Consider the following 26,290-nt stretch of genomic DNA (forward strand, 5'->3'; position numbering starts at 1 on the left):
GATATCCTATTTTTTGGGCAAATTTTGGTAAATCAGAAGAGCTAGAGTCACCAAGCTTGACATATAGCTTCTAAAATAAAATATATATATGCATTTGATGTTGGAAGAAGAGGGTTTAGGGTATCCCCTAGTCGGGAGCTGCCGACTAGAAACTCTTACTTGTTACATTAAAAATAGCACCACTTACTATAAATTCCCAAAAGCAAGTTTAAAATGCCAGGCGGGTGTTTATATTTTTAGTCCAATACATGAAAAAGTATATTTATATTCAATGTGTAAACTTATTCTTTACATACTGTATGTACATATATGTTTATGCAAGTGCAGAGGGTGCCTCGCTCTCACTTATTGCTTATTGCGCACTTTGTGCATCTCTTTCTCCGTTTATAGCTTCCCACAAAACCTCGAGACCCACAAACATCCATATGTTTGTATTGTGTTTATGTGCGCACAAGTAGATCACTACGCTTGTTGCGAGCCAGAGGTTATTTCTTTAATTGTTTTCCTGTTTGTGCCTGTGGTAGCAATAGGCACACATATTCAAAAGCTCCATCATGTATGTATTTTTTTCCAGTCGCCTTACTTATGCCTATAATGAGAACAATCTGATGTATATTTATTAAATAAACAATTAATTTATCTAAATGAATAATTTATATTTATTTTTTGTTTACCGTAGGGACCTATTTTTCTTAAAATACAAAAATATTTAAGGCGTATATCTGCAAGTGCAATTCATCGTTGACTTGTCGAAGAGTTCTAAGAAAAGATCACAAATTAAAAGTGTTAAATTTTTGCGACTTGCTAATTGTGCACACGCACACTCATTCGAGAAATCAGTTGGGCGATATTATTATAGGGCTTGGCCTGTTCATATGCCAAATTTCTATTTTCCATGCTTGTTGTAATGGTAAGGGTACCTGAACGTTGCCATGTGTGCATAATACATTTTTTGGGTCGGCCAACCACGCATACTTACAAACTCTTCTATATACTAAGACGGAAGCATTTATGCGTTTGTGTCCATGTTACAAGCTGTCTGACTGTCTGATGGCCGCCCAGTGCAAATTTGACAAAATTTTTGGCATACATATCTGAATTTCGAGCTCTACACACACACAAATATGTATAAGCAATACATATTTTTATCAATAGGTGCGTAAATTCGGGCAATGAGCACGGGCTTTGTTTTTATACCCCGAACCCATTTAAAATAGGTATAAGGGTATATTGTGTTTGTGCAAAATTCAAATGTATGTAACAGGCAGGCGGAAGCATCTCCGACCACATAAAATATATATATTCTTGATCAGCACCAATAACCGAGTCGATCTAGCCATAGCCGTCTGTCTCTGTTCGTCTGCCCGTATGTATGAACGCAGGGATCTCAGAACCTATAGGAGGTAGAGACTTGAAATTTTAGATGTAGGTGCTTCTAGTGCCGGCGCAGATCGAGTTTGTTTCCGATAATTTCTCCGATAACTTGCTCCGTTTCCAAGCAATCGATAAAAATCAATATAGATATTCTGTTTTTTGGGCAATTTTGGTAAATCAGAAGAGTTAGAGTCACCAAACGACATATAACTTCTAGAATAGAATCTTTGATTTGAATGCCATGGCCTGCTGGCATTCAAATTTTCTACCTACTTGCGCTGAGACTCGGCTCTGCAACATTAATCTAGTACCCAAATTTAGTTGCTGTTCTACGCGCTGTCTAATGATGCCCATGATCTGTCCATTCATACACATTTGTGTGTGTGTGTGTTTAGCGTCCGAACTACAGAATTAAAAAATTCCAATCTTGTCAAATTTGCGAGGGACAGGCAGGCCACCAACAGGCACACAAGCGCATAACTGCTTTTATTTATATACAAAATATGCCAGTATGCGTGAATAGCGAGTCCAAAATATTTAAAATGCACACATGGCAACGCTTAGGTACCCTTACCAACGATAACGAGCTAAAATGCAAGAATTTCGCAACGACGAAGCAATTCCTTTCATTAATTATTTCATATCAGTTGCCCTTCAATATGGAAGAAAGCAACAGACTTTTGAGAAAAATTGAAATTGAAGACTGGGGTTGTGACGTGACATGTGCAACAGAATGTTGCAATCTTCTTAAATTCATTCCACTCATGAATAGTTAAGATACCCTTTTTTGAGAAAGACTGCCTGCTGGTCGAAAAATGATAAAAATATGCCGAGCTGCTTGCATGTTGAAAGCGAGTGGAGAAGAAGAAGACATGACTTTGCGAATTATAGGCTTAGCAGTGCTTAGGAACCACAACAATGAGTTAGAAGGGTACAGAATCTAATAGGATGTAGCCTCAAACAAAAAGGAATAGCAAGGACACAATTTGTGGTGTGCTTTTCGGATTGTCGAGTGGTTTGATTTGATTTTGGTTGTTGTTGGGTCTTATGGAAAACGTTTTGAAGTTGTCATTGAATTTTGCGCATCGGCAAAAGTAGTTGCAGACAGCCGGGTATTTGCAATGTGTGTTTGCAACCTCGGTATCTTGCACCAAGTATATTGAAAAAGAGCTATTGATCCAAAAGCACTCTCTGTATCTGTTCATTCTTCTATGGTCCTCATAATGGCTCAGAAACCTCTTGATCAAAACGAGGGATGAAGAACAAATTGGGTTTCGTGCGCACTGTTGTTGAATTGCAAGTGATTTGTTGTTGATTCCTATGGTGAATGAGTTTTATTTTGTGTTTAGTTTGTTGAACCCTTATTACCTGCAGCAGTTCCTTGGGTCAAATGGGTCAACTTTTGGCAAGCAGCTGCATATGGGGGTCAAGTGACTGATCACCAAAATTATTAAAACTATAAATATATAATCGCTCCTTTTTTTTAATTTGGTATATTTTAATATTTTAAAGATTTTTATTTTTACTCTAATTTTATTCATCAAAATCATTAAAAAGGAGGGCGCGCGTCAGACGCGTGCCAATAATGTATTTTCTTTTGCGCCCATGATCAGCCCATTCACAGACATTTTTATGTGTGTGTCTGTGTATGGAGGTCCAAAATCAGAAATCCTAAAATCTTGTTAAATTTGCATCGGGGACAGGCAGGCAGGCAAGCAACAGGCACACCAGCTCATAAATGCTTCTATTCATATACAAAGTATGCAAGTATGCGTGAATAGCGAGTCCAAAATATTTTAAATGCACACATGGCATCGCTTGGGTGCCCTTACCAACGATAGCGAGCTAAAATGCAAGAATTTCGCATCGACCTGGCAAACCCTTTCTCTATTTCATATTACTCGTGCCTTCAAAATGCCTCAGCATTTGGGAAAAATTGAATTTGCTATCCCTTTTTGTTTGAGGCTTCAATCTATGATCTTAGCTTCTGCACCCTTCTAACTCATTGTTGTGGTTTCTAAGCACTGCTATGGCTATAATTCCCAAAGTCATGTATTCTTCTTCTCCACTCGCTTTCAACTTGCAAGCAGATCGGCAGATTTTTATCATTTTTCATTTTTCGACCAGCAAGGCACGTTTTCTCAAAATAGGGTATTTTAACCTCATAAGCAATGGAACCAAATAGCACAAACCATCTTATATATACATTTTTATTTAATGTCTATAAAAAATAGTTTATGTATTTAGTGTGCAACTATTAGTACAGTCAACAATAATTGTTTTCTTTATAAATTATATACTTTTCTTATAAGAAAGAGTATCAATGCCGCAACCCGCCAAATAGTTGTTTATGTGTGTCTCATATCACACATATTGTGCAAATCTGCATATATGAATGTGTCTGCCAAGCCAAGGGAAGTCTATGAATTTAAGAAGACTGCAATGTTGCGCATGTGACGTCACAGTCCAAGGCGTTTTATATGCGATCATTTCGTATATAAGATTATTACATATGTCAACAAATTATTGTCTATAAAAGACCCCATTTATAAGTTATTTAAATGTACGTAATAAAGGTAGAAATATATACTAAACATCATAAGAAATAAAGTTCTATTAACTGTGACGTCAAATTATATGATGTTGGGCGCCGTGCGCGTAACCCTTTGATCTGAATGCCATGACTTGCTGGCATTCAAATTTTCTACCTACTTGCGCCGAGATTCGGCTCTGCAGCAACAACATTAGTACCCAAATTGTGCTGTTGTTGTTTTTACGCGCTGCCTTGTAGGAACGACAGAGAAACCCGCAAAGAGCGCAGTGGCATTATTTGTCCCTTTGCACTGAGTTTCCTATGTCCTCATCATGTAACCTCTTGTTGATCAAAGCGGGGGATGAAGAACAAATTGCGTGCGCACAGTTGTTGTTTTGCAAGTGATTTGTTGTTGCTTCCTATGGTAAATGAGCTGTTTCTTTGGGTTTGATTTTGCGTTTGCCGACCAACTCTATCTATGTCTCGTGGTTTTAAAACGGTAAAAAAAGCTCGGAGTGTCAGTTCAGCTCTTTCTCTTTATTACTCAATGGGTTGCGACGTAACGAAAACAGGCAACAACAGTTTAGTTCGTTTTACCACAGAAACAGCTCCTCTTTTGAAAAAGCTCTCTCTTTTATATGGACTCATTTTTTTTATATTGCTTTACTTTACTGAACGGACATTTCAGGACTCCGCACCCCAACATAAGTTAAGTTGGTAAAACATGTATGTAAATGATTCCAACAACACTCTCAAGCTGTCCGTCCACTTGTCTCTTAGTGACACTCATTTTCGTTCTCTTTATTCTCTCTCTGTAGTAGAACTGCGCAGACGAGAAAACCGCAGCGCACATTATCTAGCAGTGGGATGTAAGCTCTGACTGTTATGTGCACCGGACGTCCTTGTCGTGCGTGTATTATTTACATCGATTCAACAATACCAGTGGCACAATAGTAAAGAAAGTAATATTTGTTTCCATTTTAACTGCAAAAGAATACATATTTGAAATATACATTAAAAAGTAGTTGAAAGAAAATGTAATAAAGCTTAGAAAAAAAGATGCTGCGCAGTCAAAAGAGCAAAATTTGTTTTTGTTTTTTTCTCGTGCATTCGCGAGTTACCTTTTACAAGAAAAATCAATGTGTATATTCTGTTTAACAAGAAATCGAGATAAAAAATAACTATAAATTCGACACCGAAAGGTGACATCAAATCAAAAATCAAAAGATTGGAGCGGTATTCGTATTAAGGTAACGAACGTTTTAGTGTGCTAGTTATGTCAGTAAATTTGTTGCATAGAATTTTAATTTACAGTTTATAGTTTTAATTTTTTTGCCAGCAAGATTCTTCTTTCCTTTTTGGCTACCAGTGTGTGTAACCATAATATTAAAATACATATGTGCGTGAGGACACACTTGTGTGGTATATACATATAAAGGCATGTACATACGTAACTAGCGGTTTGAGCTCTCACACATTGTTGTAGTGGGTATCCTAGTACAGGTTACTTTTTTGTGTATATTCCGGACGCCGTTCAATATTTGAGTCGATATAACAATGTCCGTCTGCCTACCATTATGCATTTTTGGACAAGTCCGCTTTTCTGCTGCAGGCAGTTTATTTGTATGTATTTTAAAGTCTCTCGGATGGGGCCACTATATCATAGGTTATAAACGATACGTTAATATTTAAGTTCCTCTATAAAATGATTTCATGTGTTTTTTTCTTTTTAAGATATCAGATATAAAAAACGTTGTATTTCTTAGTTTCATTTTACTCCGTATAGAAGTGGCGATTTAATCAACATCAGACTAATATCATAGCTGCTATTGGAACGATCGTCTAACAATTAAGTTCTTTTGTGAAAATCATATCTGTTTTTAATATATCTTGACCAAACTTGGCATTTACGAGTTTCACTAGCTTCTTACATAAAAGAAAACTACTTATGTATATTTAGCACTATGTGAAGAATCTAAACTTTTTTCTAGTACAGAAATTTTTTCTGTTTACCCAACAAATATCGTATGGCCTGTTTATATTTTCATTAAATCGTATGTGTGTATTGATTGTGTAATGTTTTTATACCCTTAAATACCCTTAACCCATTAAAAATGGGTATAAGGGTATGTTGTATTTGTCATCTCCGACCCCATAAAGTATATATATTCTTGATCAGCACCAATAGCCGAGTCGATCTAGCCATGTCCGTCTGTCTGTCCGTCAGTCCGTCCGTATGTATGAACGCAAGGATCTGAGAACCTATAAGATTTTATTTTAGATGTAGATGCTCCCAGTTCCCGCGCAGATCGAGTTTGTTTCCGATAATCGATAACTTATCCCGTTCCCAATCGATAAAAATCGATATCGATATCCTGTTTTTTGGGCAATTTTAGTAAATAATAAGAGCTAGAGTCACCAAACTTGACATATAGCTTCTAAAATAAAATATATATATGCATTTGATGTTGGAAGAAGAGGGTTCAGGGTATCCCCTAGTCGGGAGCTCCCGACTAGAACCTCTTACTTGTTTTATATTATAATAATACTTCTTTAACGGAGTTTCTCACGATAATTTCAACATATGGATAAAAATTTACTCTTTTCACATTACGCTATCGAAACAAGTTGTTATTTAAATACATCGTTGAGATTTGCTCAAAAAACGGGATTTCGGTATTAATTTTTATCGATTGCTTGAAAAACACGGCACGATCAGATGGGTATGGCTAGATCGACTCGGATATTGATACTGATGAAGAATATATATACTTTAATTTTTGGAGATTCTTTCTTCGGCGTGTTACATAAATTTTCACAAAATTCTATCCCCATTTTTAATGGGTTCAGCGTACAAGTAAGAGGCTCCGTTCGGGAGTTCCAGACTAGCAGATTCTCTAATTCCTCTTAACCAACACCAAATAATCGCATTATGAGCATGTTTGCTTTAGCTGATTAGGTTACACCTAATCGGGCTCGAACTGTAGTGACCGAGAAAAAAAAACGAATTAAAATCGCAACAACTCTCAGCTCAGATAACAATACAATCGCACAATCGCACAATACAATTCCAATGCTGGCTTTTTTTACCGATCTTTATTAAATTTTCAACAGTATGGCTGAATGTGCTACACAACAATCGTATATTATCAAAAAGACAATGGCATCAAAATTGTGGTTTAAATTGGAGGGTAGTTCAAATAGGTGGGTAATTCAAATTGGTCTATTTATTGTTCCTTGTCTAGATCAAGAATATGGTGTCTGAAGGCTTTCTTTATGTCTGTTACATAAATTTGCACAAAAACATTACACCATTTTTACTCACTGTTAATGGGTTCAGGGTATAAGAAATACTGTTGACTCATTGTGCAGATCCGATCGCGTATTCCACTATATCATTCGGCCTTAAAGCCTACCAAATTAGAGTGAAAGTTCATAATCAAGTAAGGAACACAGAATTTAACAGAAAACGAGAGAGAAAGGACCCAACCTTTTCATAATGCTTATATTGCTTTGCCCGTATATAAGAAGCACTGGAAAAATAGTTAATGCCGAGTTTGGTGAAGACATCTTGATAAACAAAAAAGGTTTTAAATTAAAAACGTAGTTTTCGACCGATCGTTCCTATGGCAGATATATGATGCAGTAGTCCGATGTAAATAAGATTTCTCAAAGCTGAAGGGAGCATAGTGTAATATTTAAATGCTATGTTTAATCAAAATATCTCGAATGAAAAAAACGTTTTCCATACAACAACTCAATTTTTGACCGATTGTTCCTATGGCAGCTATATGATAAAAAGTACCGATCTTAATAGGAATTTGCATTTATATGAAGAGCATGGTAAAACTAATAAAGGCCGAGTTTGGTCGAGATATCTTGAAAAACAAAATGGTTTTTCATACAACAACTTAATTTTCGACCGATCGTTCCTAGGGCAGCTAAATGTTGTAATGGTCCGATCTTAATAGGATTTTATATGAGGAGTATAGTAAAACTAATAAATGCCGAGTTTGGTCAAAATATCTTGAAAAACAAAATGTTTTTTCATACAACACCTTAATATTCGACCGATCGTTCCTATGGCAGCTATATGATATAGTGGACCGATCTTAATAGGACTTTGCATATATATGAGGAGTATAGTAAAACTAATAAATGCAGAGTTTGGTCAAGATATCTTGAAAAATGAAATGTTTTTTCATTCAACACCTTAATATTCACTGGGCAATAACACACTTTCGACCATATTTATGGTTACCATTTCACGGTAAAAACGGATCACAGACCATTAACATATCTATTTTCAATGGTCAATCCAAGTTAAAAATTAACACGTATGAGGCTTGAATTGGAGGAATATAACTTTACGGTAGAATATCTGAAGGGTAAAGACAATTACATAGCAGATGCGTTATCGAGAATCGAGAAACCATCGAGGAGCTACAAAATATAACAAGTATCATAATGAAAGTCACTACAAGACGAGCAAAATGACAAGAGTCCTGCGCAGGGGAAAAAGAAATAGAATTGCCGAGGCAATCTATAGAAAAAGCTTCAAAGCCCAAAGTGTACCAAGTCATAAACAATGACGAGGTACGAAAAGTAGTGACCTTGCATGTTAACAATATGACATGTTTTTTTTAAAAATGGCAGAAAAATTACAGCAAGATACCATGTTAGCGATTTATATACTAATGAAACCATTGATTTAGATAAATTCTTTCAAAGGCTTGAAACGCAAGCCGGTATATAAAAAATCAGCCAACTCAAAGTAGCACCGTGGAAAAATATCTTTGAACACGTTTCTATGCATAATTTCAAGAAAATGGGCTATCAAATATTAAAATCTTTAAGAGTAGCGCTGCTACACCCGGTGCCCCAAATAAATTCTGAAAAAGAAAAAGAAGCTATCTTGTCTAAACTACTTGATGATCCCATACTAGGAGGACATACTGGCATTATAAAAACCTTGGCCAAGGTCAAACGACATTTTTTTGGAAAGGTATGTCGAAACAAATAAAAGACTACATCCGAAAATGTCCAAAATGCCAGAAAGACACAAGTAAGAGTTTCTAGTCGGGAGCTCCCGACTAGGGGATACCCTGAACCCTCTTTTTCCAACATCAAATGCATATATATATTCTATTTTAGAAGATATATGTCATGTTCGGTGACTCTATCTCTTATTATTTACCAAAATTGCCCAAGAAACAAGATATCGATATCGATTTTTATCGATTGCTTGGAAACGGAGTAGTTATCGATTATCGGAAAGAAACTCGATCTGCGCGGGAACTAGGAGCACCTACATCTAAAATTTCAAGTCCCTAGCGCTTATAGGTTCTGAGATCCTTGCGTTCATACATACGGACGAACGGACGGACAGACAGACGGACATGGCTAGATCGACTATGCTATTTGTGCTGGTCAGAAATATATATACTTAATGGGGTCGGAGATGCTTCCTTCTGCCTGTTACATACATTTGGATTTCGCACAAATACAATATACACTCATACCCATTTTTAATGGGTTCAGGGTATAAAAATACATATTTCGTACAGAGTCAACCTCAGTACACAAAATGCATTCATATATCAACAGAAATTTTGCGTAGGTCGTGATCTGCGCTAAAAAAATAAGAAAATTGTTTTTTTTGCCAGCCAGAGACTTTGCCAGAGCAGTGGATAACAACACATTAAAATATGCTGTTAAGTATGTATATTCACACGCATACAAACATAATTGCTTGCACGGCCCTCATAGAGCTGAAAATGAGAGTAAATCCTATTACTAGCTTTTTCGTTCACTCGGCTGTAAGAGCGCAATGCTACAGATTTCGTTTTCTTTCTCAATTTTCAACAATACGAGAAACATTGCAAGAGACAACAGCAGTCCATCATATGCTGGGGATATAATTCACATAAAACTTCTACGGAATCAAAATAGTTAACTCTGCAAATCTACATAGCATGTTAAATGAATAAATAAGGCATCCGCACAGCACTTCCGATCAGCTTCCAGTCTCCGCTGTCTTACTCTATCCGGGCAAAATAAAATGGATGCAAGCACTCACATTGCTCACTCGCGGCAGAAAATCTTGAAACCACTTCTAGGCATATGAAGCCTCTATATACTGATTAAGCTTATAAATGCTAAATTGGGGTAAGACATCTTTATTAACAAAAAGTTGTTCATATAAGTACTTAATTTTTAGCCTATCGCTCCTATAACAGCTAAATTATATAGTGGTCTGATAATGATGCCTACTTTTAGATCGATCGTTCCTATGGCAGCTTTATGATACAGTGACAGCGACATATGTACTGCCTGCAACAGAAATACAGACCTATGCAAAATTTCAACATGAAAGCTTTGAAACTGAGATACTAGCTGGCATAGAAACAGACAAACGGACGGACGAACTCGGCTGTTGATTCTGATTTGGAGTATACTTATATTTTATATGGGGTCGGAGATGTCTCCTCCTATGCGGTTCACATTTCATGACAAAATTATAAAACTACATCTGTATAAAAACACACTTGGATAACAAAGTCATTTAGCACACTGAATTCAATCGAGTTTTATCTCACACAATACTCATTTTGTAGAAAAAGCTTATGTAGGAGCCATTATAATCCGAATGTCTTGAATATCCGCAAAGTAAAATTACTTCCGTTTTATTCAGCTCTTTGCGAAAGCCTGACTTGACCTTCTTCCATTGTTAAATACTATTTTCTTAGTTATCGCACAATACTTAAGAGCTAGCTATCGATACGAGATGCAGATTTACTGTTACCTTGTGATTGTTTTCGATTTCAGCCAAACATTTTTAAATACAGATTACAGCTCCTTAAAATATATATATTTACAGGTATGCGCCATTGGCTTCTTAAATTAATATCTGAGTCTAATTATTTTAAACTACTTGAACAGTTTCGTATTTCACATGCTCAATTTTTTATCCAAAGTCTAATAATTTAGGTAGGGATTTCAAGATAAGTGAAAACAAAAAATGTCTTTCAGCAAGTACCTTTCATTTTTAACACCATGTCGTTATGCATTGAGGAATAAGCAGATACAGAGCCGAAAAGTCTGTCCGACCTTTTATTGCCGTTTAAATTCTGAAGCCAACTGGATGAGGTTAGTCCGCAAACGCAAGATCAAACTCAAAAAATCATTGAATAATAAATAGATAAGGTGCCGAAAGTCACTCCGAGATTTTATTACCGTTTTAATTCTGAAGCCAGCTGGACATTGAGTAATAAAGAGAAAGAGCTGAACTGACACTCTGAGCCTTTTTTAACGTCTTAAAAACCATGAAACATAGATCGGGTTGGTCCGGAAACGCAAAGTCAAACCCAAAAAAGTAAGAGGTTCTAGTCGGGAGCTCTCGACTAGGGGACACCCTGAACCCTCTTCTTCCAACATCAAATGCATATACATATTGTGTTTTAGAAGCTATATGTCAAGTTTGGAGACTCTAGCTCTTATTATTTACCAAAATTGCCCAAAAAAAAACAGGATATCGATATCGATTTGTATCGATTGCTTGGAAACGGAGTAAGTTAAACTCGATCTGGGCAGGCACTAGGAGCACCTACATCTAAAGATTCAAGTCTATAGATCTTATATGTTCTGAGATCCTTGCGTTCATACATACGGACGGACGCACGGACGGACGGACATGGCTAGATCGACTCGACTATTGATGCTGATCAAGAATATATATACTTTATGGGGTCGGAGATGCTTCCTTCTGCCTGTTACATACATTTGGATTTCGCACTTATAATGGGTTCAGGGTATAAAAAAAATTCCCTAGGCAGGGTTCGAACTCGCAACTGACCGCATTACTTGCTGTCGACTCTACTCAACAGCTACACCAGCAAAAAAAAAAAATACTTTCTCCGGTAGGGCCCGAACCCGCGACAGACCGCACTATTCGCTATGCTTATGATAACGCTTTTGATAAAAAAGTAAAAGGTTCTAGTCGGGAGCTCCCGACTAGGGAATACCCTGAACCCTCTTCTTCCAACATCAGGTGCATATATATTCTATTTTAGAAGCTATATGTCAAGTTTGGTGACTCTAGCTCTTATTATTTACCAAAATTGCCCAAAAAACAGGATATCGACATCGATTTTTATCGATTGCTTGGAAACGGAGTAAGTTATCGATTATCGGAAATAAATTCGATCTGCGCGGGAACTAGGCGCACCTGCATCTAAAATTTTAAGTCTCTAGCTCTTATTCTGAGATCCTTGCGTTCATATATACGGACGGACGGACAGACAGACAGACGGACATAGCTAGATCGACTCGGCTATTGATGCTGATCAAGAATATATATATACTTTATGGGGTCGGAGATACTTCCTTCTGCCTGTTACATACATTTGGATTTCGCACAAATACAATATACCCTTATACCCATTTTTAATGGGCTCAGGGTATAAATAAGCTCATTTACCATAGGAAGCAACAACAAATCACTTGCAAAACAACAACTGTGCGCAAGAAACTCAATTTGTTCTTCATCCCCCGTTTTGATCAACAAGAGGTTTGTAAGCCATGATGAGGACATAGGATTCTCAATGCAGAAAAAATGCAAAACCACTGTGTTCTTTGCGGGTTTCTCTGTCGTTCCTACAAGGCAGCGCGTAAAAACAACAACAGCACAATTTGGGTACTAATGTTGTTGCTGCAGAGCCGAATCTCGGCGCAAGTAGGTAGAAAATTTGAATGCCAGCAAGCCATGGCATTCAGATCGAAGGGTTACGCGCCCGGCGCCCAACATCATATAATTTGACGTCACAGTTAATAGAACTTTATTTCTTATGATGTTTAGTATATATTTCTACCTTTATTACGTACATTTAAATAACTTATAAATGGGGTCTTTTATAGACAATAATTTGTTGACATATGTAATAATCTTATATACGAAATGATCGCATATAAAACGCCTTGGACTGTGACGTCACATGCGCAACATTGCAGTCTTCTTAAATTCATAGACTTCCCTTGGCTTGGCAGACACATTCATATATGCAGATTTGCACAATATGTGTGATATGAGACACACATAAACAACTATTTGGCGGGATGCGGCATTGATAATCTTTCTTATAAGAAAAGTATATAATTTATAAAGAAAACAATTATTGTTGACTTTACTAATAGTTGCACACTAAAGACATAAACTATTTTTTATAGACATTAAATAAAAATGAATGTATATATCAGATGGCTTGTGCAATTTGGTAACATTGCTTATGAATGGTTAAAATACCCTATTTTGTGAAAAGGTGCCTTGCAGGTCGAAAAATGAAAAATTATAAAAATCTGCCGATCTGCTTGCAAGTTGAAAGCGAGTGGAGAAGAAGACATGACTTTGCGAATTATAGGCATAGCAGTGCTTAGAAACCACAACAATGAGTTAGAAGGGTGCAGAAGCTAAAATCATAGATTGAAGCCTCAAACAAAAAGGAATAGAAAGGACAGAATTTGTGATATGGTTTTTTCATTGTCGAGTCGACTGTTTTGATTATGGTTGTTGTTGGTTCTTATAGAAAATGTTTTGAAATTGTCATTGAATTGTGGGCATCGGCAGATGTAGCGGCAGACAGTCGGGTGTTGTGTTTGCAATTTTTGTTTGCAACCTCGTTTTCGCTCAGGAAGTATTTCTAAAAAGAACTTTTGATCCAAACGCCTGCTATTTCTCTTTATTACTCAATGGGTAAAATGGTAACGCGCACGGCGCACCAACATAATATATTATGACGTCACAGCTAATAGACTTTAATTTCTTGTGATTTTTAGTATATATTTCTACCGTTATTACGTACATTTAAATAATTTATGAATAGGGGTCCTTTATAGTAAATAGTTGATTAAAATATGTAATCAATTTAAAAACGAAATAAACGCACGCAAAAAGCCTTAGGCTGTGACGTCACATGCGCAACAGATTATTGCTATATTGCTGATCGAAAAATGAAAAATGATACAAATCTGCCGAGCTGCTTGCGAGTTGAAAGCGAGTGAAGAAGAAGAAGACATGACTTTGCGAATTATAGGCATAGCAGTGTTTAGAAATAGGAAAATGTCGTTACTCATCTTAGCGTGTATATTGTTTCTGGCCCATATTTTTATACCCTGAACCCATTAAAAATGGGTATAAGGGTATATTGTATTTGTGCAAAATCCAATTGTATGTAACAGGCAGAAGGAAGCATCTCCGGCCCCATAAAGTATATACATATATTCTTGATCAGCATCAATAGCCGAGTCGATCTATGTATGAACGCAAGGATTTCAGAACCTATAAGAGCTAGAAGATTGAAACTCCAGATGTAGGTGCTCCTAGTGCCCGCGCAGATCGAGTTTGTTTCCGATAATCGATAAAAATCGATATCGATATCCTGTTTTTTGGGAAATTTTGCTAAATAATAACAGCTAGAGTCATCAAATTTGACATATAGCTTCTAAAATAGAATATATATGCATTTCTTACTTGTTTTTCTTATAATTACACACAGTAATTAAAAATAATAGCCAAATTTAGTTTTTACAGCCATGGGCCTATAACCTGTGTGTTGTATTAAGTGTTCAACGTGGAACTTTTAAGAAAGCTGTTGCGGATTAAAAGATTTTTTTTTTTTATAACGCATCCGTACGCCTACAACATTCGGTAGTTTGTAAGCGACAGACAATGGTATACTTAAGAATAAGTATGAGCACAAAGCAAAACAAAAGACCGAAGTGTGACAAGGATTCAATTATTTGTTGTTGCCGAAAACTTATGCATATTTCAACAAATTAATTTATTTTTTCGATTTATAGCAATGTGAGGAAGCGGGGGAGGCGATAGTTATAAAATAACAGTGAATATACTATAATAAAAGGTACATGGCAAATTTTTGACAAATTAATAGAAGGTACATGTCAAATTTTGGTGATTATAGCTCTTTAAACCTTAGAAGTTTGTTCATAAACAGGATTTCGAAATCGATTGTTATCGATTGCTGGAAAACAAGACAAGCAATCGATAATCGAAAGGAAACTATTCCTGTGCGGACACTAGGCAGACATATACTTCAAGTCTCTAGCTCTTTTAGGAAGGTTGAACATGGCTAGATCGACTCTATACAGGATATTGGTGCTGATCAAGAATATATATACTTTATGGGGTTATACATTCGCACAAATACATATACTACATTCATATACATATACTCTTTATAGCCATATATTATGGGTTCCGTGAATAAAATGTTAAATTTTTAAATATAATGACAAACAAATCATTAGAAGATTCTAATTATAAGCAAGGCAAAGGCAAAAACTGTTGCCTCCATCACGAAACCACATAGACATTTTCCGCTTTTCGCATTACAGCTTCCAATTTCAGCAAAAGAACAATCAGAACAAAAAGCCCGTTTAACATAGTATGGAAATACGTGGCAGGCAGTCCTGACCACGATGGCAAGCAAGTTATTGTAAACATTCAATGGACAAAAAGACTTAATAAAACTGAATTCTAAAGAGACGGCCGATTTGTTTATAAGATTGCACTACACTAGTACACTATTCGACGTTCAAAATGTAATGTAAAAAATACATTCTTGCTTGTAGAAACCGAAATATACGAGTTAGACACAATATGCCTTCATTATCAATAGAATAAATTAATTAATTTTTAATGTATCTTTAATATTTAAGAACATTAAGATTTTTTGCAAGACCGAAATTGAAAGTCTTATTAATAGTAACTGCTGCTAAACCGAGAAATATAACTGTGTCAGTTCAGAAAATGCGCCAATTACCAAAGTAAACGAAGCTTTGGCAGCAACATGGCTTAGAAATTCTACTCGGAAGCAACCTCATTAATATCTGGAATGAATCGGCCACTCGATCGTAACCCTATCCTCGCCCACAAAATGACTACATTCAAAACATATAGCCCCAAACAAGTCCACACGTATACTTCAGCAACATATATTTGTTTATACCCTGAAAAGGTATATTGTATTTGTGCAAAATGCATATGTATATAACAGGCAGAAGGAAGCATCTCCGACCCCATAAAGTACATATGTATATTCTTGATCAACATCAATAGCCGAGTCGATCTAGCCATTTCCGTCTGTCTGTCTGTCCATCTGTTCCATCTGTCGATCTAGCCATGTCCGTCCGTCCGTCCGTATGTATGAACGCAGGGATCTCAGAACCTATAGGAGGTAGAGACTTGAAATTTTAGATGTAGGTGATCCTAGTGCCGGCGCAGATCGAGTTTGTTTCCGATAATTTCGCCGATAACTTGCTCCGTTTCCAAGCAATCGATAAAAATCAATATAGATATTCTGTTTTTTGGGCAATTTTGGTAAATCAGAAGAGCTAGAGTCACCAAACTTGACATATAGCTTCTAAAATAGAATATATATATATATATGCATTTGATGTTGTAAGAAGAGGGTTTAGGGTATCCCCTGGTCGGGAGCTCCCGACTAGAACCATTTACTTGTTTTTAATTTAATTGGTGTTGCAATAAGAGGGTTCAGGGTATTCCCTAGTCGGGAGCTCCCGACTAGTACCTCTGACTTGTTTTAATATATAAGACAAATATATTGATCATTGAGTAATAAAGAGAAAAAGCTGAACTGACACTCTGAGCTTTTTCTTACCGTTTTAAACATGAGACATAGATCGGGTTGGTCCGCAAACGCAAAACTAAACACAAAATAAAACTCATTCACCATAGGAATCAACAACAAATCACTTGCAATTCAACAACAGTGCGCACGAAACCCAATTTGTTCTTCATCCCTCGTTTTGATCGACAAGAGGTTTCTGAGCCATTATGAGGACCATAGAGTAATAAACAGATACAGAGAGTGATTTTGGATCAAAAGCTCTTTTTCAATATACTTGGTGCAAGATACCGAGGTTGCAAACACACATTGCAAATACCCGGCTGTCTGCAACTACTTTTGCCGATGCGCAAAATTCAATGACAACTTCAAAACGTTTTCCATAAGACCCAACAACAACCAAAATTAAATCAAACCACTCGACAATCCGAAAAGCACACCACAAATTGTGTCCTTGCTATTCCTTTTTGTTTGAGGCTACATCCTATTAGATTCTGTACCCTTCTAACTCATTGTTGTGGTTTCTAAGCACTGCTAAGCCTATAATTCGCAAAGTCATGTCTTCTTCTTCTCCACTCGCTTTCAACATGCAAGCAGCTCGGCATATTTTTATCATTTTTCGACCAGCAGGCAGTCTTTCTCAAAAAAGGGTATCTTAACTATTCATGAGTGGAATGAATTTAAGAAGATTGCAACATTCTGTTGCACATGTCACGTCATAACCCTAGTCTTTTTGTGTACGATCATTACGTATTTAAAATGATTACATATGTCAATAAATCATTTACTATCAAGGACCCTATTCATAAATTATTTAAATGTACATAATATAGGTTGTAATATATACTGGTTAATTAAAGAAATAAAACTATACGTTGTGACATCATAATTTCTTATGTTAACGCGCCGTGCGCGTGACTCTTTGATTTGAATGCCATGGCCTGCTGGCAAACAGGACTGAAGGCGACTTTGGACAAGCCGCGCAGAAAACGAGCGGCCCCATCGCCTGTCTGTCTGTCCGCCTGTCTGTCCGTCCTTCTGTCCGTATGTATGAACGCAAGTATCTCAGAGCCTATAAGAGCTAGTGCCTGCGCAGTTCGATTTTATTTCCGATAATGGATAACTTACTCCGTTGCCAATCAATCGATAAAAATCGATATCGATATCCTGTTTTTTGGGCAATTTTGGTAAATTATAAGAGCTAGAGTCACCGAACTTGACATATATCTTCTAAAATAGAATATATATATATGCATTTGATGTTGGAAGAAGAGGGTTCAGGGTATCCGCTAGTCGGGAGCTCCCGACTAGAACCTCTTGTTAGATACAAGCTTTCTCGAAACTCCTGCAGTGCTCCCAATTTAGTCTTCCATAACGTAATCTGCATATAATCTTTTCTCTTTTTACTATAACAGTTTTCATTATGCTGATTTTTTAGTATATATTAATTCGATATACTTGCCCATTGGCTTGCGGCTTGCTATATTTTACGTTTGATTCTTCTAAAAATTTCCAAAATTCCCAATTTCCAATTTTCCCCTATCAGGTATTATGCAATTTGGCCTACTGTAAGAAATAAAATAATCCTTTAATGCTCCAATCACTTCGCACAAATTTTGTGAAACCATCTTCAGATGCAAATGTGTATTTCTTTACTCTGCTCTGTCAAGTGGTCCGTAATGATCTATATGGTTTATGTCGAAGGGCCTTCTGCCCTTTGGTATGCTTTTCAAAAGCCCGTCTCCTTTCCCTATTGCGTGTAACATTTTGTCCCTACCAATGTGCGCAAGTTCATCATGGTATTTATATAATACGTAGTCCTCCATCCCTTTCTGCAAATAGAAAAGCAACCCTTTGTGATACATCTTGATATATATTATACTATTTCTAATATTAAACAATTTAAATTCACCTACTTCTAACAATTGTTTCGTTACCATAATCGTGTTATGAAATATTGACAATGCATCAAGACAATGTTTAATTTTCTTACCTACTCTATGTACTAGCTCATAATCGATTTCTTGTAGCTCTAACGCCCATCTTGCAATTTAAGGATTAAGGTCAATCTTGTTCCAGTCAATTTCAGTGAATTGCAATTAGTTATGATTTCAAACCAAATCCTTATGTATTTGCATCACAATGAAACTCAATGCTATCTTTGTGATCAAAAATTGACTCTTGCGACGTTTTCAACATCTTTCCTTAAGATACAAAAAACTGTTTAGCTCATTTTCCCCAACATATAAAATATACAGATTTTGCGATTTTTTAAAAATTCCCAATGAATATGCTTATATACGGGCAGAGTCCCAAAAAACTCTAAACTACTTGAGTTTTTTCTGGTCTTGGAAAACTATATACTGCCTCTAAGCCCTTGCATCAGCTTTGATACCGTCTTTGTAGAGTGGGGATTTCTAGTTCAATTTGCTGAATAAGTTCACTCGTTCATTTTCTAGGCGTGAACTAAATCGTTCATTTCGTTCACTCGTTCAGTTATTCTGTCGGTCACAAACTATAAATTCTGCTCAGCTATTCTGCGGTCAAGAAATATTTGTCAATCATGACCGATTATATTTCTGTTCAGTTGTTTTTCATGTTTCCATTGTAAATAATATGTTTTACTTTTTAAATAAATGATTAAAAGATATTTAAAAGTTGCAGGTTACAACTCAACAAATCAAAAGTGAAATTAAAATCCCGCTATCTTTTATGTTTATTAAAAACTGAACATCTCAAAAGAATGTATCGTTCAGGAACGGCTGAACTACTGAGTTGCATATATCGTTTATGACCGACTGAACGAGCTTCAAAAATGTATCGTTCATGCAAAAACAAAATATACACTAAGATGAGTAACGCCCATACATTTGAATGCGACGCAAAATTTCTAGCCTGGCCATTCATATGGCCTTTGGCGGCATGCCTGCCGACTGGTTGATCGTTCTCCAAAGACCAGACGAACGAATGCCGAAGTCGCGGCTTGCTCATGCTGACACGAGCTACGAAGTTAGTCGCCAGCCTGCCTTCAGCAAAGCTGGCCGATGCTGCTTTGCGTCGCTTCGTTTTCGAAGTACATTGAGCGAAAAAGTTTAGAAATTACGATCGACGCAAAGTGCTTTGCTTTATTTAAATGATAAATTACTCTAGATATTAACGATTAATTTTACAGGAAAATTTAAGAACTTATATAATTTTTACACAAGGCGCTTCTTGCACAATAACTATGTTAAGAAAATAGCACACATAGATTGATTTCACTTTTCTTTTTGGACAGTGTATGCTCAAGAAAAGTTCTTGTCTCAGCCAAAAGCGTGCGTGTACCTTTCGTTGTATGGGTGAATTATACATGCATAAGATCTTTAAAGTATGTATGTATGTGTTGTTATTTACTGCTCTGGCTTTAGCTGGCAAGAAATTAATTTTGTAAGTTTTCTAGCGCAGATCATGACCTATCCCAAATTTGTGTTGATATATGAATGCATTTTGTTAACTGAGGTTGGCCTAGCAGAAAATATGTATTTCTAAGTCAATGCAAATATTTACATAGTTTCTTTAAATTTAATTAATTAATTTAAGAAATAAAAGAGTGCTAAAAAATACAATTACATTTCAATTCGACCCGAAGGTCATATTTAGTTATGACCCCATTATAATTATTATGGCCTCCTCGCGGTGTTCCGTGCGTACTTTGTTCTTTATAATTCAAACAACAAAATAATAAAATAAAAAAATAAATAAAAATTATTTAAGTGTATCTCTGAAAACAAAAAATTTTCACTTTTATTTCCTTAATTTATTTTGTAATCCCTAAAAATAATAATAATTTAATTAATAAATTCAAATATAAACAAGTACGAGGTTCTAGTCGGGAGTTCCCGACTAGGGGATACCCTGAACCCTCTTATTCCGACACCAATTAAATTAATAAAAAAAAAGTTCCCTTGGCAGGGCTCGAACTCGCAACTGACAGCATTACTTGCTGTCGACTCTACTCAGCAGCCACACCAACAATTAAGTACTTATGATAAAAAAGGAACTAATATAACATTACAAAAAAAAGATGCAATTACCATGCTGTTAGAATGCGAGGCAGACGCGCATGAAGGTGTGTGTGTACATGTATACAGAAATTCTTAAAGCTGCTGCCCCATTCAATTACGCACTTAAATATAACTTTGGTTTTTCTTAACCGATCTTTATGAAATCTTTTTACAGTATATCTTATTGAACCATAGAATATTTGTGTATTCTGAAAAAGTCAATTGCATTTAAATTGTGGTTTAAATTGGTTGGTAATAAAAGTTGTGTTGTTAACTTGATTTATAGTGGGTGGTAGCGGGGAGGTGCCGATAGGTATGTAATGAAAGATACTTGAAATATCTATAATATTCTAGAAGCAACATATCATGTTTTGTGGCTCTAGCTCTTATTATTTACCCAATTTGCTAAAAAAAAAGGTTGTCGATATCGATTATTTATCGATTGCTTGGAAACGGAGTAAGTTATCGATTATCGGAAAAATCGGTTCAGGGTATAAAAATTACATAAGTATTTGCATCGACTTAAAAATACACATTTTTTTGTACGGAGCCAACCTCAGTACACAAAATGCATTCGTACATCAACAGAAATTTTGGGTAGGTCGTGATCTGCGCAAAAAACTAAGAACATTGTTTCTTTGCCAGCCAGAGACTTTGCCACAGCAGTGGATAACAACACATTCAAATATGCTGTTATGTATGTATATTCACACGCATACAAATATAATTGCTTGCAAGGCCCTCACAGAACCGAAGCTGAGAGCAAATTCTATTTTTTAGCTGTTTCGTTCTCTCGGCTGTGAGAGCGAAATGCTCCAGATTTCGTTTTCGTTATCAATTTTCAAAAAATCAAGTTGCATAGTAGCGTTTTGTTGTATGGTGTTACTCATCTTAGTGTTTATATTGTCTTTGGTTCATGGCTGACTGAACGAGTTCAGAATACATCGTTCATGACCGACTAAATAGTTGAACGAGTGAGCGACCGACACTAATCACTGAAATAAGTTCAGTAGTTCATTTTAATGACCCGTTCAATCGAACTTGGTCTGAACTAAACGACACAACTCTAAGTCTTTAAGGATTTGGAACAGTTAATATTTGATATAGTCTTGCATAATATCACATTTGTCCAGTCTCAACTCTTACTTGTTTTCTACTCATCGCTAAAATACTTCTAAGGGTGTCGAAGTGTACGCATATATTATTGCTGGCAATCATATTATCATCCATCATTAAGATCACTTTAAGGTTATCCCTTATCATATCCGTAAAAACGCAACTAACAAATCTTTGAAATAGTTGAGAGCCCGTTTTCAATGCCATAGGCATTCCCCATTCTCAAATTGTCCTAAAGTGGTCACACAAGTTATTTATTTTACAGAGTCTTTCTCACCAAATGCATGATATATGATATATCCGTTTTTCAAATCAAGCTTAGTAAATATAATTTTACTTACAAGTCCATCTAAAAAGTCGTCGATTAAAAGCAGCGAATAATTAATTGTCTTTAATTGTGATTTTATTTAGTCTTCTAAAGTCAATATACATTATCAAATATTGTATTTTTTTCTTAACCAAAACAATTGCAGAAACATATTCGGAGCTACTGGATTGAATGGTGTCATCTCTAAGGTATCTGTCTTACATTCATTGTAACTTCTCTTTTTCAGTGTACGACAATCGTCTGGGCGAGCAACTTAATGGTTTCGCTTTCTCGACTGTGATCATAACTTTCCAACCGACTTTAGGCTTGTCTGGCTTTTTGTATTTATGTTTACAACATCAATTTGTTTCTTAGGGCATAACCTACTTGCTCTCCAATGTTGTAAACTTTTTAAGATGTTTCCGTATCTAAAACGTTTATTTGCAATATTTTCTTTTCCAAATATTCTTCTAAAATTTGAATTAAATTTCCCCTGATATTACTGTACCCACCTATGTTACTTCACTCTTCTCTAACGATCCATTAAAAAATTTGTCATCTGTCGATCTACCTGCCAAATATTTCTCTCTTAACAAATTGGCACATAACAATTTATCGTTGACAGTTAAAAATTTATTTTCTAACAATTTATTGTTTGCTAATTTTTCTGCTACCACTTTACTTTCAATTAATTCAATAATTATCTTCCAACAAATACGCGTGAATAGGTTGCTCATGGACTTTACTTTCAGTATACTCGACTGTACACATCTGCCAGGGCGCTTAGATCAATATTTATGTTACAAGTTTTCTTAAAATCTCTCCCTAATACCACCTGTAACCTTATAGACACATCAGAAACCACTTTTAAATAAACATAAATAAATTTTAATTGTTTATTTAAAAACAATATAAAATTTGTCCACATGTTTTTATTTGGCTTTCATTTATACCGAAATTGACTATGAGTGATTGGAGTTTTATTCCTTTGAGAACATAACTTTGTTTGATAAATGATATGGGGCTACCCGAGCTTATGAGGCATTCTGAAACAATCGGGAATTCAGCAATATCATTAAAAAATATTCTTACACGACTTACATAATTGTGAACCCTTTTTTTGCCAGTCATTGACTTTCTCTCTGGGCATTGGGCCACCAGGTGAATATTTGCACAACAACCGTAGCATGAACTGTGTTCTTTTTTCGGCATCAGACAGTCTTTTGCTCACTGCCCCTTAAAGTTGCAGTTGAAACAGTATGAGTCTCCATTCATGATGACATTCTTGACTATTTTTCGTCCGCCTGATTTGACAGTCACGCGTTGATCCACCAGTAGCAGTAGGAAGTTGTGAAGCTTTGCCTGTCTCGCAACTCCTCAGCTTGTATAGTTCAGAAATGTTCTGAAACTGACCAATCCAATTACGAGCAGCCGCAGCGCCATCACTACTCAATAGGATTTCGTTTGCTAATTGGAATGCTGCTATGTGACGTGCTTGACCAGTTTCACAACGAGAATGGTCGCTGTCGTCGCTATTTTTTGATATAACGGCAATATTTCTGCTCGCAAGTTTTTCATACACTCCGTTCCATTCTTTGCTTAAGACTTAAGACTTTTTATCATAGTCTTATAGCCTCTGTCCACTGAACACATTTCTGAAAATATCACATTTTTGCGAAATATGTGAAATGCGCCCTGCGTGCTTCTCCATAAGAAAACACATTTCACACATCTTTGAAAAATGCCACATTTTTGGAAAATGAATAAATTTGCCCCGCACATTTCGTATTTTGTGCGATGATTAATTATGATTTCCATCGATGTTGTGAAAAATGGTAAAGTGTCATAACCATAAACAGCTGATATATCAACGAAGGCAATCGGCAACTTTAAGCAAGAAATTTAATATTAAAATAATCCCTTAGCTTTTAAACATGGCGAAAACTCGAAAAGAGTACCTAAAATGGAACCCTTAACACTACATATTTCTACTATTATATTATTTCTACGGCGCTTATGTAAATTAAAGAAACTCGATCAGCTGTTTATTTAAAGAAGCGGTACTTTTACCACTCACATGTTACCGACAACCGGTGGAACACCAATATGTGAAATTTGAAAATGTGACATTTCTTAAACCAGTGAACAGAGGCTCTTTTCTTTGTCAGTGCACAGTAAGCAAATCTGTTTTCAAAATCGACGAAATATTACTATGCCACAACAATGCATCAATTATACATTTGCCAGGTTATTTCCACTCGAGTTCTCAAACACCATCTCTTTGGTCTTCCGCCATTTACAAAAATTTCCATATCCAAGGTTATTGCAACTCCATTGCAACTAATCACAACATAAATGGACAATTTTATAGCACAACATATCCTCTCACTCGGATATCTCACAATTATGTTAACAAATCTCAGGCGGGTACTCCAATTCCTCCGGAACATAACCATCTGGCATCTATCTCAAATCCTCATGGCAATATTTATGTTCTCTTATTATGCAATGATTTCAAAATGTACCTGTCGCCTTCTTAAACTTAAATAGCCAAAAGTGGTCCTCTAAACTTTGCATCCAACTTGGTCTGATGCCGCTCTTCATATTTCAATAGAACATATTCCCCAACTTTGTGTCTTATGACAGCCGATTTATTTTTATCGAATCTGGTCTTGTCGTAAATAGCCTGGTTATTTATGTTTTCTAATGCTCTATCTCTAATATCTGCTTTGTCGATCTCAATCTCTGTATTGCACGGTGTAATCAAACCCAGAGGACGAGCCTCTTTAGCAATTAGCAACTCTAGATGACTTGCTTCAGTTACACTACTAACTGTCCAATTCAACTTAAGCTGTACCTCGCCAAGAGCATCCTGCCAAGACTGGGGACTTGATTCAACCGCGGACAAAAGGTTTTTAAGAGTGCTCGCAACGCGCTCAGCTTGTTCATTCGCGCGACTTCCTCCTGTAGCTTTAAGATATAAATTTAACCTTCTGTGATGCACAAAACTCTGCAAATTTTCCACTGGTGAAACATCTACCTTAATCAGCAATTATTCTGGTCGGAACTCCAAGTAGAGAATAGATAAATTCATTCATTCAATTTTAAAGTATGAAACAAATAAACAAATTTAGTGAAAGCATCAAGTTGCATTATTACATATTCTTAATGTCATTCTTACCACTAAGCTTTTCTGTAATGTCGATATGCACCGTATGCCATGCAATGTTCGACTTTGGGATTGGGTGTAACTCAACTTGCATTTTAGCAGATGAACACCCCACTGATTTGCATATGATGCAACTATCGACAAATTTTCTAACATATTTATCCATCTTAGCAAATCAAAAATATTCGTAGGTCTTGTCAAGCGTCTTTTTCCATCCCAAGTGCATGATCGATTCGTGAATTTGATTTATCACGGACCTTCGAAATGGATGCGGTACCAATGGCAAATATCGTGTCCTTCCATTTCTTTGCATTTTGCGAAACAAAACGCCGTTTCTCATTTCATAAGTTTGTGCAACATCGTCAGTCAATTCACTACTGTTAACTTTCTTTATAATGTCGGTAATTTCAATCAAGCCAATCGCCCGAGATTTCAGCCAAATTTGCCCTTGATTTTTACTCGTCTCTTGTACATGATTTCGGAATACGGTTTTCTTCTCTATATTCTATCTTGAAATCAAAATACTGTAAATATGCCCACCAGCGGTGCACCCTTGGCGTTAGATCCATCTTTGTTCACGATGCCTTGGGAGAATTGCAATCTGTATACACAACGAATTCACAACCAAGCAAAGAATGCCGAAAATGCTTAACAGCTTTAACAACTGCCAATGTTTCCAACTAATAAGAATGGGATCTGGACTCAGCAGGGGAAGTTGTTTTACTAAAATATTCCACTATGTGAGGATTGATATTGATCCGATGCATTAATATAGCGCCATGACCATGAGAGCTTGCATCGGTGTGTAGTCCTATCGGATACTGTGGATCAAATATTATAAGCACTGGCTCATTTGTAAGAACCGCAATGATTTGTTTTCTAATGGCTTTCAATTCATCATTCCAACTTAAAGCGTTGCTGCTCGAAGTTTGTGAATATATCGGTTTCATAATCTGCGAGGCACGAATTTACGGATTTTATCTTAACAATTTCAAATTTATCAGAATTTAATGAAATTTCATATCCTTGATTAAGGATTTCTCTACCGATTACAATATCGTTGGTGAGATGCTTGTCTAATATAAC

The 26,290-nt window shown here is 36.1% G+C and overlaps 2 long non-coding RNA genes across 7 annotated transcripts in view; one reads left to right on the forward strand and one right to left on the reverse strand.

Moving 5' to 3' along the window:
* Positions 1 to 218: 218 nt before the first annotated feature.
* The window catches only part of LOC116650152 (uncharacterized), an 80,354-nt gene continuing 54,282 nt past the window's right edge, over positions 219 to 26,290 (reverse strand). Inside the window, exon 5 of the long non-coding RNA XR_004303143.2 lies at positions 219 to 605. This is a non-coding gene — a long non-coding RNA (uncharacterized lncRNA). The remainder of the gene's footprint in view (positions 606 to 26,290) is intronic.
* Positions 4,491 to 26,290, forward strand: part of LOC138911692 (uncharacterized) — a 349,655-nt gene continuing 327,855 nt past the window's right edge. For 2 of the 6 annotated variants that reach the window (XR_011417366.1, XR_011417365.1), the window contains exons 1-3: positions 4,491 to 4,633; positions 4,726 to 5,157; positions 22,202 to 22,244. This is a non-coding gene — a long non-coding RNA (uncharacterized lncRNA). The remainder of the gene's footprint in view (positions 4,634 to 4,725; positions 5,158 to 22,201; positions 22,245 to 26,290) is intronic. The other 4 variants (XR_011417368.1, XR_011417364.1, XR_011417363.1 and 1 more) reach the window with 4 other exon arrangements.

Source organism: Drosophila virilis, unplaced genomic scaffold, assembly GCF_030788295.1.
Source record: "Drosophila virilis strain 15010-1051.87 unplaced genomic scaffold, Dvir_AGI_RSII-ME tig00002027, whole genome shotgun sequence".
In the NCBI taxonomy this organism is placed as follows: Eukaryota; Metazoa; Arthropoda; class Insecta; order Diptera; family Drosophilidae; genus Drosophila; species Drosophila virilis.